The sequence below is a fragment of the Manihot esculenta genome, chromosome 17 (genome assembly GCF_001659605.2).
Source record: "Manihot esculenta cultivar AM560-2 chromosome 17, M.esculenta_v8, whole genome shotgun sequence".
NCBI classification, from domain to species: Eukaryota; Viridiplantae; Streptophyta; class Magnoliopsida; order Malpighiales; family Euphorbiaceae; genus Manihot; species Manihot esculenta.
In genome coordinates this window covers 17581290-17599401 of record NC_035177.2, presented here as the reverse complement: position 1 = coordinate 17599401, position 18112 = coordinate 17581290, and positions in this window count along the sequence as shown.

Genomic DNA, 18112 nt, shown 5'->3' with positions numbered 1-18112 from the left:
ATGGAACAAGTGAATGTTGCAAACCTACACACATACTATGTTGGACTAATTTTAGCAGATTACCCTTGCTTATGTTACATGTGTGAACAGCATCTTGTATCCCACAATAAGCCTCAGAAACCATGTTATTCCATGAGTTTTAGTCAGGAGCAGACATTAGGGGCACCACGAGAACCTTCTCCTCCTCCCCGAGAGAAAGAAAGACAAGAGCCGATCTTCCAGAAGTCCAAGGCTTCTTTGGAGCGCGAACCAGGACAAGCACTTTGATGAGAATGGGACGCTTGCCTCCGACCTTCTCCGCTACACCCCCATCATCCACAAAGCTGAGTTCCCTATCCTCGGTAGTCGGACCGACCTCGGTAGGGACCCCATAGACATTCCTCACAAAGGCGATCTCAGTCCTGCTAGCAAGGGTCCCCATCTCAGCTATGAAGGCCTCAAGCCTCTCTCTAGAAGCATCGCCAAAAGACGGGGCAGGCTTTGCTCCCGTCAACCCGGAGTCCTCGCTCGGCCTTGAAGCCCGAGGGAACCTGAGAGCTTGAACAACTAGTGCGGCTGAGACGGACTTGTCAATACTTGGCTGCCTTGAAGATTCGGCACCGCGAAAGCTCGGCTCCAGAGCTTGGGCAGAAACAAGAGGAGGAGGCCGGCTGGACGACCTGAACGATATAACTTCGGCCACTAGTTGGGTAAACCCCCCCGCCGATCGTCCTACCAGGAGGGCGTCCGAGGCTACATTCAGGCTCCCCCTAGATAGCGTAAGAATTTTAGGGGGTTCAATCTGATCCATCTTCACCCAAGAAACTGCAAAAAATTCAAAACCGGGGCAAGTCAGAACGACTCTCAACAAAAATCACAAAAGCAAGATTAAGACGGACATCTATAAGGGACAAGGTAATAAACTTTTCGGTTCGCCTTGACCAGCCCGAATAAGGTATCAAACGGATGCCTCATGAGTGTGAAACCCCCGCTCAGACAGATAGGTTCAAAAGAAAATATGAAGAGAATGAAATTAGTGGCTGACACTTGAGAAGCAATCTCGAAATGCTATAAAATCCCGTGGAAGAAAAGAAATAAGAGAAAGGAGTTTACGCCTTTATAAAGATCGATTATACCAGAGGTATATGGATCAGAAGGAAAGACCCCTCCATCCTGGCGAAGGTCCTAAAAGGGAAGAAGGGGGTGATATCGAGAGATACCCCGAGAAGGAGGCTCTTATGCTGAACGAGGTGATGCTAGACTCTAGGCTAGCGGCGTCAGGATCCTTAAAAGGTATTCATAGGAAAGGAAGGAAGGCGTACCTGAAAAATAAAAGAAGGAAAGTGAAGACGGTAGTATGCATAAAGAACATAGGAAAACCAGAAATGGAAAAAGACAGAGGGGACTCGAAAGTCAAAAGGACAAAAAGATGAAAAGGCATTACGAAGGAAGCAGTACATAAACAGACGCGGTCATAATGATTCTTGGGATTTAACCCCTCATCAGTCGAAGCAATAACTAACGAGAAGGTAAAGGGACAATTGATGACCGCTGGGTTTCTTCACCCCAGTCTAGGGCCAGGCCCGCTAGGGCAGCTCATAGCCTGAAGGCTACTAAGCCTCCTCCAAGAGCCAGGGCCAGTCCACTCAGTTTAAAGACTGGGCTCCAGTCCAATTCTTCAAATAGGCTGGTCTAGCTCTCCCGGCCCGATGGACAGATTCCCTCCGAGCCTAGTCTTAACCTCATCCTCCGCCCCAGCCCAGAACTAGGAAGGAGTTCAGCCCCTTCGCCATGTGGGATCATCTGCATGCGCGCCCGGGGAGAATCAGGGGCCGTTATGCATGGGACAAAGATCTGATTCCCTCGTACGTCCGTATCAACGTAGCAGGGACAGGTGGTCCAATGATACACGTTCTGTTAACACGTCACTAGCAGACAAAAGGAAACATATAAAAGGAGAAATACTCTCCTCTAGGTCTAAGTTTTTCCAGTTTTATAGAACCTATTGTAAAACCCTATTTTCTGGATCTCAGATCATCAGGACCATATGATATTTTATAAAAACTTGAGTAAATGCTTCAAATCTCTCTGTTTTTCCTTACCGGAGTAATGTTGGTTACAATGTGTGGTGTAATAGTTGAGATGTATCATAATAATCTTTTGTGAACCAAATTTTGATATAGAAGTAGTTGTGTAAGAGCTTCCAGAAATACTTGCCTGAGTGAATTAGTTGTTATATCATATTGAATGACATAATATGCTTTAGTTTGGGTTGCACTGATGGACATAAATGGACCTTTTTTAAAATTTTAATTTTTAATTGAAAATAAATTAAATATGAGTTTATTTTGTATGTATCGTTATAATTAGCTTTTTATTTTTTTTCTAAAAAAACCATTTAGGAAGTTGAATTTTTTATTGGTCTAAATTAATAAAAGTTTAATGAGTTTCGATTTAATAAATTAGAATTATATTTTTACTAAATCTATCTCTAATTAAATAATTAATTTAATATAATTATATCAAATTTAAACTTGTCAAATATATAATTTATTCTTATCTATATATCTATATAAAGTTGGAATCTAAAATAGATTAGGAAAAATTCATGAGTGACATATTTAGATTTATGTAATTATATTCTTAAACTTATATATTTTTACCAAATTACATTCCTAATATGTTTTATTTTTATTTTCATTTTCAAGTTATATTTTTACATTTAATAATGTTATTAATTAATATATTTATAATAAATATAATTTATTATTTTTATTATTATAATTTATATATGATTTTTTTAATTTTTTATCGTTACTACTATTTAATTTTTTATAATTTTTTTAATATAATATATTAATAACAATAAAATAAAAACTTTAATGTATATATTTTATTTTTATTTTTAATAATAATAAATTGAAAAAAATTATAATCAATATTATTAATTAATGACATTACATGCTTTCCATATTTTATGTGAATAATGATAATACATGCTTTCCATATTTTATGTGAATAATGATAATTATATGAGAAGTTGTTAAGTGTAGAATTAACCTAACATAAATATGTCATGCGACATAAATTTATAATTTTTTATAGTTTTTAATTTTATTTTTTATATAAAATAATAATTAATATTATCTTAAAAATAAGTTTTTGTTTTAAATTATTTTTATCATAACTATTTATTCATAGCTTTTTAATTTTCGATTTTTTAATATAATAAGTGTAATTATATTGATAGTTACTAATCTTTAGATTTTCTACTGCTTTTTCATATAATATACTATTAATATTACAATAAAATTTTATTAAATTTTATTATTAAAAAATATTATTGTATTTTTATTTTAATAATAAATAAAATTTTAAAAATATATTTATAAAAATAGGATAACTATTATATAAAATTATTTAGATAATAAAATAAATCACTGTGAATATATATAAAAATTTATAATAAAATATTATGTAAAAATTTTTATTATCTCACAATTGTGTTAATTTATTAATTTGATAATTTTTTAAAATCATATTCAATATAATCTAATTAACAAATGTTATATATTTTTGTTTTTCTAATGTGCATAATTATATAGTATAAATATATATATATAATAAATTAAAATTATTATAAAAAACATGCCTAAAACATTTAAAGAATTAATACAACTAATTGCATAAAATATTATCAAATTAAAATTTTATTTCGTTCAAATAATTTATATAAAAAATAAATAGACATAAATAATTAAAATATAATAAAAAATAAAATATTATTTTTAATACTCTAAATAAAACGTTTTAAACTTTAAACAATCAAGTTAATAAAATTATAATTTATTATATTAATGATCGGTAATTTCAGTCTTTTTACTTTCTAAAAAAATACAATCTTCATATATGCATTATATATAATACTCACTCGCCACAACAATTAAGTTATTAAATCTGAATTATTATAATTTATTATATTAATAATTTTGATAATTTTAATTTTTTTATTTTTTTACAAAAATCAATCTTTTATTATATATAAAATCCACTAATATAATATTTTTCCATGCAATTCATCACACAGCTCTATTTCCTCCATTATTAAATAACTCGTGTTTTAAATTTTTTTTTAATTGTTCTCTTAGTATCTAATATGGAATGTATAACTACACGACTATTAACTGCCAACTCAACCTCTTGGATAGATAGAAGTTAGATGAGAGTCATTCAATGTCAAAATTCTTTGATTTCAATGATTTTTATTTATAATTATTTTATTTGTTTTATGGTAATAAATTGCATATTTAATCAATAGTTTTTTTTATATTATTTTAAATTTAAAAGGATAAAATAAAATATTATAATTTATTCAATATCAATTAATACTTTCAAATCTGAAATCTGAATATAAAGAAAAAAATTACTGTTTTTTCTATCAAGCGAAATAAATTTATAAAAAAATATTATTTATACAATAATTTTATATTATTCTATTAAATATTAATATAAAATATTTTAATATCACATGATCGTGCATATTAATTTATATAATAGTAATATAAAATATTTTAATATTGGACAGTCATGCAGGCAAACGATTAATTAAGTGTAAATACTGTGCTTAACTAGTAAATATTTTAGTCTCCTAAATGTTAATGGCGCATGAATTCCCTAAAATGCAAATGTTGCATTTGTCATTGCTGGGTGGAAATGAAACAGAAATAGAAATAATTGCTCTGGCTTCTGACAGGTTAGGGAAGCTTTTTTGATGTATTACATTGGTTGTTGGGATGCAGGTTAAAAACATAATCCTTTTATTGTGGTTAAAACGAGGTAAGGAAATTTGAAAACTGGAGTTTAGCCAATCCAAGCCTCCCATGGGTTTGATTGGGCCATGATTAAGGACCCATGTTATTCTGCCAGGTTCTGCCTGATTAAGGACTCATGCTTGATTGAGAAATTTGTTTATGATAACATAACTTTTGCTTTTCTTTTACAGGTTCTGCCTGGACGGCACTTTCTCGTCCTTTTATCAATTACACCATATGGGGATGGGACAATTTACCCCGACTAGTCCTCTTGTACTATGCAAACTTCATCTCTTCTCCAGAAGGCTATTTCCACACTGTCATTTGCAATGCACAAGAGTTTCACAACACCACTGTCAACACTGACCTTCATTATATCTCATGGGACAATCCTCCTAAGCAGCATCCTCGCCACCTCAATCTTTCTGACATGCAAAGAATGGTTGACAGTAATGCACCTTTTGCAAGGAAGTTCAGCCGAGATAATCCAGTGCTTGACAAAATTGATTCTGAGCTCTTATCTCGGGGTGTGGACAGGTTCACTCCTGGAGGTTGGTGAATGGGAAGTAGGGAAAATGGAACTGATCCATGCTCTGTTATAGGTGATATAACAGTCCTGAGACCTGGACCTGGAGCCAAAAGACTGGAGAATTTGTTAATCACTCTGTTATCTAAAGAAAATTTCCGAACAAGGCAGTGCAAGTAGCAAAAAATATAGAAGAAGGAATTTTGCATAAAATTTGGTGCAGTTCATGTCGGACTGGAGATTCTATAATCACCTAAGCTTCATATCTTCTTGTAGGGAAAAAAATGGCAAAAGTTTTTTTTTTTCTCGAAAGATCAGTAAAATGGCAATAGATAAGATATATTACTACCTTTTATACCGATTCATATTAGCTCGTTAAACACTTAATAAACTGAAAATTTAATAAAATACCTATACTTATAAAAATTATAATAATTAAATACAAATTAATCATATTATTTATCATCTATGAAAAGAAATCAATAATAACTCAAATGATCATTAACTCTGTTTGAGATTTTAGCTATTGAACTCCAAACTTTAATAAAATGATAAAATTAAATTTTAGCTATTGAACTCCAAACTTTAATAAAATGATAAAATTACACTCTGTTTAATTTTGTCAATTTATTAAAATTTCAGAGTATAATTTGTAATATATGTAATCAATTTTTACTTTTTTTTAATAAAGTATTAATAGTATGACTAATTTGTGTTTAATCATTCTGATTTGTGTAAATTTATATGTACGATTTTATTTTAAGTGTTCAATATATTAATTCCAATTAGTATTTTAGTTTATGTATATATGCAAAAAAAAAAACAGTATTGAAATTGGGCAGCTCAAATGGTGATAATTGAAAATTTGAAAAATTAAGAAACAAATGAATTTATTGCAAATAGATTAAAATTGATTTTAAAAGGACTAACAAAGTTGAATCAAATCAATATAATTTAGTTCGTTCTGATTCGATCAATAGATTTTTAGTCACTCTCCCAATAAAGCAAAATTCTAAATTCAATGTAATTTAAAATACTCAAAGCAATCATTGATTTAGAAAAGGGAGAATACATCCATAAATTTACAATAGATTTTGTAACAGCTCCTACAATAATGGAGAATTTTAAAACTATTGGGAATAAAATAACAATCCTATAGAAGATGTGATCTTCATGTAATAATTGTAAAAAGATCATATATGCTAGTATACCCCCTCAAGCAAGATGTTCTAGAACAACACAAAGCTTAGATAAACGATGATGATTTCGACTCCTTGGAAAGTAGTTTTGTAAGTGTATCTACAACTGATCAGAGTTGAATATATGAGTGAGAAGAAGCTGCTGATTTTGTATCTGTTGCCTCACGTAACGGAAGTCGACAACCACATGTTTCATTCTGTCATGTAGAACAGGGTTGGGACATAAGTAACACTTAAAATATTATAATAAGTGGTTGGAGATCGAGAAAGAGTAACAGCAAGTTCTTGCAAAAGATTTTAACCTAAGTTGTGCTATCAAGAGCATTTGCAACTCCTCGATATTCAACTTCTATCGAGTAGCGAGAAACTATTTTTTATTTTTTTAAGACCAACTAATAAGATTAGGACCAAGAAATAAAAGGTAACCTGTAGTGGAACTATAATCAGTAAGATTTCTGGCCCAATCAGCATCTTAATACATAGGTAATTAAAGAGTATTGCTGGATGAAAATTGCAAACCATAATGAGCTGTGGTTTTGAGATAATGAAGTAGACATTTTACAACTTTCCAATGTGCTTTAGAGAGAGCACACATGTATTGAGATAATTTGTTAACAGAAGATGAAACATCTGGTCTTGTAAAAGACAAGTATTACAGCTTGCCAGTCACCTATCTGTACTTAGTAGCATCATGTGAAGGGTGCCATCACTTAGTTGCAGATTTTGTATAGAGCTTATGGGAGTTTGAACACCTTTGCACTTATGCATATTCAATTCATGAAGAAGTTTTGAAATATATTTTGTTTATGAAAGAACTAGACCTTTTTTTTTTATCACGATGAAAGTAAGTCAATAGATCGAGATCTTTGAAAGAGAAATGCGCTGCCAAAGATGAGATAACTTATTTTTATCTCTATTGCATTATTTCCAGTATGAATAACATCAACCACATAGATAAGAAGATAGATAATACATTTGGATTGTCGATAAAGAAGGAGTGATGGATCTAATTTTGCTTTAACAAACCCATGAAAGCAGATGTGATGTTAATTCATTGTACAAGCATGAGGATCTGTTTACGCTCATAAATTTCCTTACGCAAATAACAAACACGTGTTGGATGAGTGGAATCTTCAACTCCAAGATACTATTTCATGAATACTTCTTCAAAGTGTTCCTTGAAGAAAAGTGTTACCCATATCTAGTTGATTCAACGCCCAATTGTTTTGGACAACAAGGAAAAGAACAACCCTTATTGTGGTGGGCTTGACTAGGGATGTAAACGGGTAGGATACCTAAAAAATTGAGAGTACCTAAATCCGAATCCGATTATGTATAAAATTTCCGAAGCCGATTTTTTTAAATTCAATTCAATGACAAAAAATTTTAAGATTTGGATGTTATAATCCAAATAACAAACCTGAATTAAAAAAATTTAAATATATTAAAACAAAATAAATATATTACAAATTCATCATAACACAACTATAAAATTTTGAACAAATGAAATGTTCCAAAAGTTCATTAAACTACATTGATTAAACATAAAATATATTCAATTGGCCATTTCAATCTGCAATATCAAATTGTGCTTGAAAAGCTTCAAAAAAACAAATACAGAAAAATTAGAATATCACAGTTGCAAAATAATACACGTTATCATACAAAATAATAGAATTAAAAAAAGAATAAAAATCAAACTCGCTACATCTTCGGAACTATTAAACGTTGACATTTTAAATATCCTAAATATGAATAACAATAACATGTATTAGAAAACAATACATAACCATAAGAACAAATAACATATAGTAACTTAATCAACAAATAAATTTATTTAAGTCAATACATAACCACAAACTAAAATAGCTACTTCAATTCACCTAGTTAATTCTAAAGATTTGCTCAAAGATACCTTTACTTAAGTCAACACACTCATACTCATGGCAGAGAATGATAATATCAATAATTTAACTCACAAATAAACTACCAACAGTTAAAACATAGATTGTAAATCAAGTCTGAGAACTTGTAATAATTTTCACTAAAACTATCCGTAGGATATGCACAACCCAGCAGTAGAAACATTGGAGAAATGCTCAATGACACAAATAAGGTGGATTACATAGATAGTACTTAGACTTTATAATCTCTTCACTACATCAAATATCATTCTGGTAAATCAACACATTTTTCTTAAACAATATGGGATATGATAGTATTAACATATTTTAACAGCAACTAAAAAGATATTGATTATCAGATTAAGAGTGATCAAATAGCAAATAATCAGATTAATAATCAAATAATCAGATTAATAGTCTGATAATAAGATTAATAATAAGATTAATAGTCCATAAATTCTAAAAATCTTTAATAGCAACTTTTAGTCCATACATCAGATTAATAGCCCATAAATTCTAAAAATCAACAGTGTTACAGTAACTAAATAGCAAATAATTAGATTTTTTAACAGTATCCAAATAATCAAATTAATAGTTCATAAATTCTAAAAATCTTTAATAGCAACTAAAAATTCTTTAACAACATGCACATAAAAGATCTTGATTATCAAAAAATTTGATTGCAAACCTAAAGAGAGTTTTAGTCAAAGGAGATGTCGCCGACGCCGATTGGGGAGAGGCAAGGGTTGTCTCCAGCAGTCGTCAGTGAAGTGGGGGAGAGAAGCGTCAATTGGAAATACTAGATGTCACTAACTGGGGAGAGAGAAGGAGATGTCGCCGATGCCGACCGGGGAGAGGGAAGAGTTGTCTCTGACTGGAAAGTGGGAGATGTCGCCACTGGAGAGAGAGAAGGAGATATCGAGAGAGAGAAGATTTATCATCGACTGGGGAGAGAAAGGAGACATCGCCGGTACAGACTGGGCTGCCGGCACTCGTCAGTGAAGTGGGGGAGAGAGGCGTTGATTGGGAAGTGGGACTGTAGGAGATGTCACCGACTGGAGCGGAGAAGGAGATACTGGAGAGAGAGAAGATTTATTGTAGCTGAGGAGAGAAAGGAGACATTGCCGGTGATGACTGGGCTATCGACAAAGAGAGGGGGAGAGAGGCACCGATGGAGAGAGGCGTCGATTGGGAATTATGGGAAGGGAAGCGGGGGAGAGAGGCATCGACGGAGAGAGGGAAGTATGACTCGAGTAAAATGAAAAAAAGAATTAGAGATTAGGGTTAGTTTTATTAGTATAGATAATCAGGTTCGGATAACGGGTATCTAATCACCTAATCCCGAACCCTATCTGAATTCGAGACGGGTAAAATTTTTCAAACCCAAACCCGCCCAAATTCGTTTTGCAAAATCTAAATCCATCCTAATAGGGTTTGGGAAAATCGGGTACCTGTAAAAACCCGCCCGACTGACATCCCTAGGCTTGACATCAGAACTGAAAGTGGAGTGATAATCAATGCCATGATTTTGGGTGAAGCCATTGGCAATGAGACGAGGCTTGAGCCTATCAATCAAACCATTTGCTTTCCTTTTGATCCTTTAAATCTACTTGCAATCAACAACATTTGCATTAGAATTTAGGGGGACCACTTTGCACGTTTAATTCCGAATTATGCATCAAATTCAATCTACATGGCTGACCTTCTGATCAAACTCAATTTAGGCTTATTTTTCATGATATTCTTGATGTTAATTTACACATTTTCTACCTAATTCTGTGGTTTTGATCTTATTTTATAGAAAATAGTGTAAAATGGTGATTTGGTGAAAAAGAGGCCTAAAAACTACCCAAAGAGAAAAGAAGAGATCAAGTTTGGTTTGTCCAAGTCAGTTTGCCCAAACCAAGTTGTAGTAGAAATGGGAGAAGGATGGAGAATAATGCAGACTTATTGTTTGACCAGTTGTTTGCCCAAACAAATTGGGCAAACAAATCCCGCAGAACAAAGGCAGAATGACAGACAACACAAAATAGACTATTTGATCGGCTGTTTGCCCAAACAGTCGGGCAAACAGACTTTGCGACATAAGACAACAAAAAAGCGAGAAACTTAAAATTTAAACTTTTAAGAAGTCTATCCTATCCCAAACACTTAAAGACAACTCAGCAACTCATAAGGACAACTCAACACACTATCCCGCCCATCAAGGAAGCCAAATCTCAATGAAATTCAATTGCCATCAAGGGATCCAACTCCAAATTGAAAAAGAATTCCATCAAATCAAGGAAACTTAGGGCTGCACAATCAGATATAAATAGAGAGTCAAACCAGCAAGAGAGGACGTCTTCTTCGGAAATCATCACAGCAGCCGCGCGCCTCTAGCAGCCGCACATCCGGCCCTTCCTCTTCTTCTTCTTCTTGCTTTTTTTCTTTGAATTTTATGTTAATTTCAGCCATGAGTGGCTGAAACCCCTTTTTCTAGTTGAAGATTAGGTGAAACTTCAGTTGTTAATGGATTGGGAGATTTGGACCTATTATGTTATTCTTTTATTTATCAATATTTATGCAATTTCATGCTTAATTCTATTGTTACTTTATTGTTTAGATCAATAAGGCCCATTGATTCTTGATTGCAAAGTGATAAATTGTTAGTTTGAGTAGTTTGAAGTCCGTAATTGCTTGAATTATTCAAACACAAGTAACTCTTGGTGTAAAAACCAAGGAGATTGCATAATCTAGCAAAATCACCATACGTTTGGGTTGCTAGAATTAGGTCTCTCTATTTCTTAATGCAATTGACAGTTGTATAATTCTAAAGCCTCAAGGACGTTCCTTGACAACTTGTTGATTAGTGATTAATTAGAGAACGTTTTCTAGTTAATCTATGCTTAAGGAAGGATATGGTGGTGAGATGCATCTTCCACCCCCATAACTAATTTATTGAGCCAAATAAAAGATCCTAAGTGTCAATGATCAATCCTAACAACTGAAGTGGATCCGATGCTTCAACTAGGCTTTTCTCATTATTGAATCTCCTTTACTTTATTATTTGCTTATTTTATTCCTTTTAATCTAGTTTAGTTCATCAAATATCAAAACCCCCATTTTTATTTTATTTTTAGTTTATTTACTTGGTCTTTGATAAGAAAAATAGGTGAGTATCAATTCCTTGTGGATTCGATCCTTTTACCACTATCTACAGTTATAAAATTGTGGATAACCAAAAAGGTTATTTTTGACCGGCTTCGACAAACGCACAGTAAAAAATTGGCGCCGTTGCTGAGAAATTGATTTAACTAATTTATTTTTCTTTCATGACCAGGACTGGACGCAAAGATACTCTACTCTACGATCTGGAAATTGAGCGTACAGTAAAACAACTAAGGAAGCAAGCCAATCCGAGGAGCCAAGCCTCAAAACCGTCTACATCAATAGCTGCTGTCCTAGAAACAACACCTGCTGAGACTACTGCTATCCAAGAAACAGTACCTACTGCTGTCCAAGAATCAACACCTGCTGAGACTGCCACAATCGAACCATAAGTTGCTGTACTGACAGAACCAGCAACGCCCATTACAGAAACAAAACAACACCCTGCTAAGACAAAGCACAACACTGCTGAGTTTGCCCAAACAGCGGTTGAGATGGCTGAATTCAATATGCAACCTGCTGCACTTGTTCGAAAACCAGCTGAACCTGCTGTCTTTGATGAAATTGAACCAGAAAATCAAGCAATAAGCACCAATTCAACGAGAAAGAACACTAAGAGAGTTGGCAGCCCTTATAGGTGACCAAGTACCTCTTTGCATCACCTATTCGCCCTTGACAGCCCCATTTGAGTTGAAAACAAGTTTGATACACCTCCTACCTAAATTCAGAGGTTTGGAGAATGAAGACCCCCATAAACATTTGAAGGAATTTCACATAATATGCTCAACCATGAGGCCACAAGGCATCTCTGAAGAACATGTGAAATTGAGAGCATTCCCATTCTCACTAGATGATTACGCTAAAGATTGGCTATTTTACCTACCACCCAGATCAATCACTTCTTGGGATGGTATGGTGAGAGCTTTTCTAAACAAATATTTCCCAATTTCTAAAGCCATAGGCATAAGGAGAGAGATAAGTGGCATTAAGCAAAAAGAAACTGAAGAGTTGTATGAGTATTGGGAAAGAATCAAGAGATTGTGCACAAGCTGCCCTCAACATGACATCTTAGACAAATCGCTCATAGAATACTTCTATAGAGGTTTGCTACCATCCGAAAGAAAATTCATTGATGTAGCATGTGGAGGTTCAATTAAAGATAAAACGCCTCAAGAAATTAGAGAGTTGATTTCAACAATGGCAGCCGCATCCAAGCAATATGGAGATGAAAGGCAACTGTCAAGGAGAGTTGATGAGGTAAGTACATCTGCTCTTACTTCTCAAATTTTTGAACTAACCTTTGCAGTGAGAAGTCTTGTTATAGGTCAAGCCCAACAAGCTCAACAACTTCAGCAAATTAGGCCATCTGGGATATGTGCACATGTGGGACACCCAACTGATCAATGTCCTACACTTCAAGAGGATGACTAACAAATAAATGCAATTGGAGGATTCAATGGCCAGCCAAGACATGATCCACACTCTAACACTTACAATCTAGGTTGGAGAGAGCATCCAAACTTCAGTTATGCTAGGGCCAACAACTACCAAAATTATCAAAGAAATCTAGCCCAAGAAGCACCTCAAAAGTCCAACATGCACCTTGAAGAGATGATGGCGGCATTGCAAATACTGTGCAAAGCCTCCAACAGCAAATGGGTCAAATACCCACCTCTGTGAGCAAGCTTGAATCTCAAGGGAAATTACCTTCCCAAACAGAGATTAATCCCAAGCAAAATGCAAGTGCCATCATGTTGAGAAGTGGGAGAGAACTTCAAGATGTTAGGGCTGATGATAGAGGTTCACAATTGCAAAGATAAGTTGCTAGAGCAAATCTGCCAGAAAGTGATCTAGGAAATTTGTTTGCCCAAACAGCCGGGCAAACAAGTAGACAGAATGCGTAGATGGACATAAATTGTTTGCCCAAACAGTCAAACAAGGCAGAAAACTGTTTGTTCAAACAGACTGGATAGACAGAACCAGTGCATAAGCAAAATGCAGATTAGCAGGCAAGCTTCAAGATTTCACCTCCTTTTCTAAAAAGGTTTGAAAAATCACAAAAAGAAAAAGAAGAAAAAGAGATCCTTGATACCTTTAGGAAAGTGAAGATCAACATACCTTTGCTAGATGCTGTGAAGCAAATACCAAGGTATGCAAAGTTCTTAAAAGAGTTGTGTACAAACCGAAGGAAACTTGCTAAAAAGGAAAAGGTAATTGTAGGGGAGGTTGTTACAGCTGTCATAAAGAGGAAACTTCCAGCCAAGTGCAAAGACAAAGGGATGTTTGCTGTCTCTTGCAAAATTGGCAATGTGGGCATCAAGAAGGCCATGTGTGACCTAGGTACATCAATTAATGTTATGCCTCTTTCTATTTATAACTCTTTGAATGCAGGTATACTCAAAGACACCAGAGTGGTCATACAATTGGCTGACAGGTCTGTGGTATATCCAAAAGGCGTTCTAGAAGATGTTCTAGTATAAGTGGACCAACTTGTCTTTCCAGTCGACCTCTATGTGATTGATATGGAGGAGGACAATAGCAACACTACCTCAGACATCTTACTTGGATGACCCTTCTTGAGCACGGCCAAAACTAAGATAGATGTGCATGATGTCACATTGACTATGGAATTCGAAGGGGAAGTAATAAAATTTAATGTTTATGATGCCATGAAATACCCCAATGACATGTCCCCTATCTAGATTGTTTGTGTAATACCCGGTTAGAGTCCGGCATCGGAATTCTACTTTCTGGTGGAGTCCGGGATGTCGGACTTCTCTAGAAGGGTGAGAATTATGTTTTTCTTACATGTTTGGATATGTTCATCAAGTTTTATGCATAAGAAATGAGTTTTTGAATGAAATGAACCAAGGCAGAAAAGCCAGGTTCGGCCGCCGAAGTTGAGGTTCGACCGCCAAACATGCATGGCTTTCAGTTTCACGTGTGGCCGCCGAAGGTGGTCTGGCTAGCCACCTATAAATGGCCCTCAGTCGGTTGAAGCGGTGAGAACACCGTTTTTCTTTTGTCTTCTGAGGTGAGACCCTGTCCTTTGTGAGGTTTTCTTCATGTTTTCATTAAATCATGCACAGATTTGATTAGTTTTCATGATTATTTGAAGGTTTTAAGCTAAAAACTCAAAGTTTTGAAGTTTGGAGAGTTTGAAGGCAAGTTGCTCCAAAACTCCACGTTAGGATCGTTCATCTACTTGTTTTCACAAGGTAAGTGAAGATCCTGAGCTTGTTGTTATGTCTTTTGAAGGTTTTGGGGTTTATGGAGAGAGTTGCATGAATAGGGTAAAAAGAGAGGTTTTGATGATTTTGTGCATAGAGCTTGTTTCTGTGTTGTTTATGTTGTGTGTTTGGGGTTTTTAGGTAGTTTTTGACCCCTTTGAGCATATACATGAGTATATGCAAGTGGAAGAAGTGTGGTGTGCAGTTGGAGAGGAGTTTGGTGCATTTGGCGAGAGGCAGGGCAAGTGTCTGCCCTGCTGATGAACTCAGGTTCGGCCGCCGAAGGTACATTCGGCCGCCGAACCCCTGAGGAGATGTGAGGAGGTGGCTTCGGCTGCCCAAGCTTGCCCCCGAGCTTTTGGACTTTCGGCTCTGGAGGGAAGTTCGGCCGCCGAAGGTGCCGCCGAAGGTTAGAGACTTTCGTCTCTGGAGTGCCTTGTGGCCTCCGAAACTTGCCCCCGAAAGGGTTCGGCAGCCGAAAGTGGAAGTTCGGCCGCCGAAGGTGCTTGAGTTTCGTCTCTGGAGAGGACTTTCGGCCGCCGGACCTGCCGCCGAAAGTGTTCTGTCCAGCCTTCCTTTGCATGCTTTGCATGGCTGTTAGAGTGAGTTTAAGGGGATTCTTGGGGAGTTTAATAGAGTTATTCATAAGCTAGTTTGGTCCCTCATTTGCGTCCATCTGTATAGGTACAGACCAGAGGAACCAGAGAGAGCAGCAGTGAGTTCTGCTCCAGAGTTTACAGAGCCTGCAGAGTCAGTCAATCCAGTTAGCCAGAGGTGAGTGGAACTAAACTTAACTCTTTTACTTGCACAATGGAATGTTTTAGCATCTTTCATGCATCATAATTATATAATAGGTTGATTGCATTACTATCCACGAATATGTTGCATTGCATAGTTATTGTTGATGTGGGTGAATGCTGAATGATCCAATAGTCTCAAACAGGAAGTCCAGGAGCCTTTGACTACGCCCTGGCAAGTATAGTAAAGACCAAGAGCCTTTGACTACGCCCTGGCAGGTATAGTAAAGACCAGGAGCCTTTGACTACGCCCTGGCAATGGTAAGTACAGAGGTGTTATATACACATATACATATATGACAGGAAGACCAGGTGCTCGATTCTACGCCCTGGCACAGAGTTACTGGGACTATGTGGTGACAGGTTTACTCTTGATGTGGTTTGCCTGTGTTATGACGCATTCCATGAGATCATATTTTAATGCCTTGTTTTACTGTTCTACTCACTGGGCTATAGAGCTCATCCCACTCCCTTAACCCCAGTCTTGCAGGTTCAATGTACAGGGAAGGTTCAGCAAAGTGCAGAAAAAGAGAAGGGAATTGTACGAGTGTAGAGTGGACATGTAATAAAGAGACTATTATGTTTTCAGTTACAGATGTGCTTGACTTAGTAGTTTGTGTTGTAAATCTATTGTTATGTACATGATCTGTATATGTATATGTTTTACAGAGTATGTGAAATACCAGGCTTAACAGGTATGAGTTAACCCAGCTAGAGCAAGCTCTAGTCAGGGGTACAGAGTACAGAGTACAGAGTACAGAGATAGTGCATGCACAGGTTAAGCCTTGGGTCAGAAAAGAGTTTTTATTTTCACAGAAAATGTATGATCATGTATGAGATTTACAGGTACACAGAGAGTATAGCAGGCTTGCTACGGGTTCTGGCGGCCTTAAGCCGACCTGAATCCTAGCGCCGGTGACGGTCCATTTTGGGGTCATTACAGATTGGTATCAGAGCCCTAGGTTCACATGATCGGACCTATAGAGACAGTGTCGGGCTTATAGAGGGTAGAAGTGGTCAAGCACAATAGGAAATAATGTCCACTAGGATAGGGTGTTGAGTCCTAACTGTTTAATGCCATGAGTTATGCATGTGCCTTATTGATATGTAATGTTTATGTGCTAAAGTGCTATCTTTTGTGTTGCTTTCCAGAGAGTAAAGATGAGAGGAACTCGTCGATCAGCTCAATTGACTGGAGTCCCACCAGATAGTGAGAGAACAGCTGCTCGTCCTCCTGCATTGCCAAGGGCAAGGTCTCAGAGATCTAGCAGGGAAGGTACGTCAATAGACCCGAGAAGGTCTGTAGACGAGAGCAGAAGAGGTACAACTAGGGGAGAAAGATCAGAGGAAAGGAGGGAGGCTATGGAGATTGATCAGTCGAGAGATGACAGCATGGGTATAGGCAGATTTGAGGAAGGTATGGGAGAGTCGTAGGGAGGCGCTCAGACCTCAGGTTTTGGCTATCCAGAGTATCCAATGGGAGGTATGTCGGAGTACTCGAGTTTTGTCCCCTATCCTCCTTACATGCCTTCTATGCCTTATCCTTATTACCCACCATATCCTATGTATCCATCTTCCCTTACCCATCCAAGTGCAGCACACCCAGAGCCAAATGACCCAGTACCACCACCAGAACCAGTAGCCCCTGTTGTTGACAGACATTAACCTAGCTCATCTGGAGGTAAAGTACAAATGACGGAGTACTTGAAATTGGATGCTCCTAAATACAACACGGGAGATGATCCATTTGAATACCTCAGATCAGTTAGGATGATAACCAGTGAGTTGGGAGCTGATGATAGTAGAGCCATTGAGATGGCAGGTTTCACATTGAAATGCAAGAAAGCCAGAGAATGGTTCAAGAATTATGTGGAACCCAGAATGAATAATATGTCTTGGGGAGAGTTCGCCAATGAATTTGCAGGGTGGGCTTTTCCTGACAGTTCTCGGGAGATGAAAATAATAGAGTTTGAACAGTTGAGACAGACAGATGAGATGAGTGTTGATGAATTCACAGATAAGTTCCTGGATTTGCTTCAGTATGTGGGTCAAGCCTATGATACTGATCAGAAGAAGGCAAGGAGATATACTATGAGATTGCATCCCAGGTATTCGTCCTTGATTCTTCCAGCAGAAAAGGAGAGTTTCCACACTATCGTAGACGCAGCCAGGAAAATGGAAACTAGTGCCAATATTCAGAAACAGTCAAAGGCACAGGCTTCGGGTTCTAAAGCCCCCAGTTCAGGCAGCAAGAGATGGGATAGAGCAAAAGGAACAAAGAGTAAGTTCTGGAGTAAAGTGAAGTCAGGTCTGGGAATAGGTAGTGGCTCAAGCTCTGGCACAGCTCCAGTCTGCAGAAGATGCGGAAAACCACATGGAGGAGTTTGTCGGTTGGGATCTGCAGCTTGTTTTAGATGTGGACAGGAAGGGCATATTGCTCGGGATTGTCCTCAGGTGACTTTTGCACCATCCCAGCAGATGAGTTCAGGCAGTGTGGTACAACCAGTTGTTCAGCC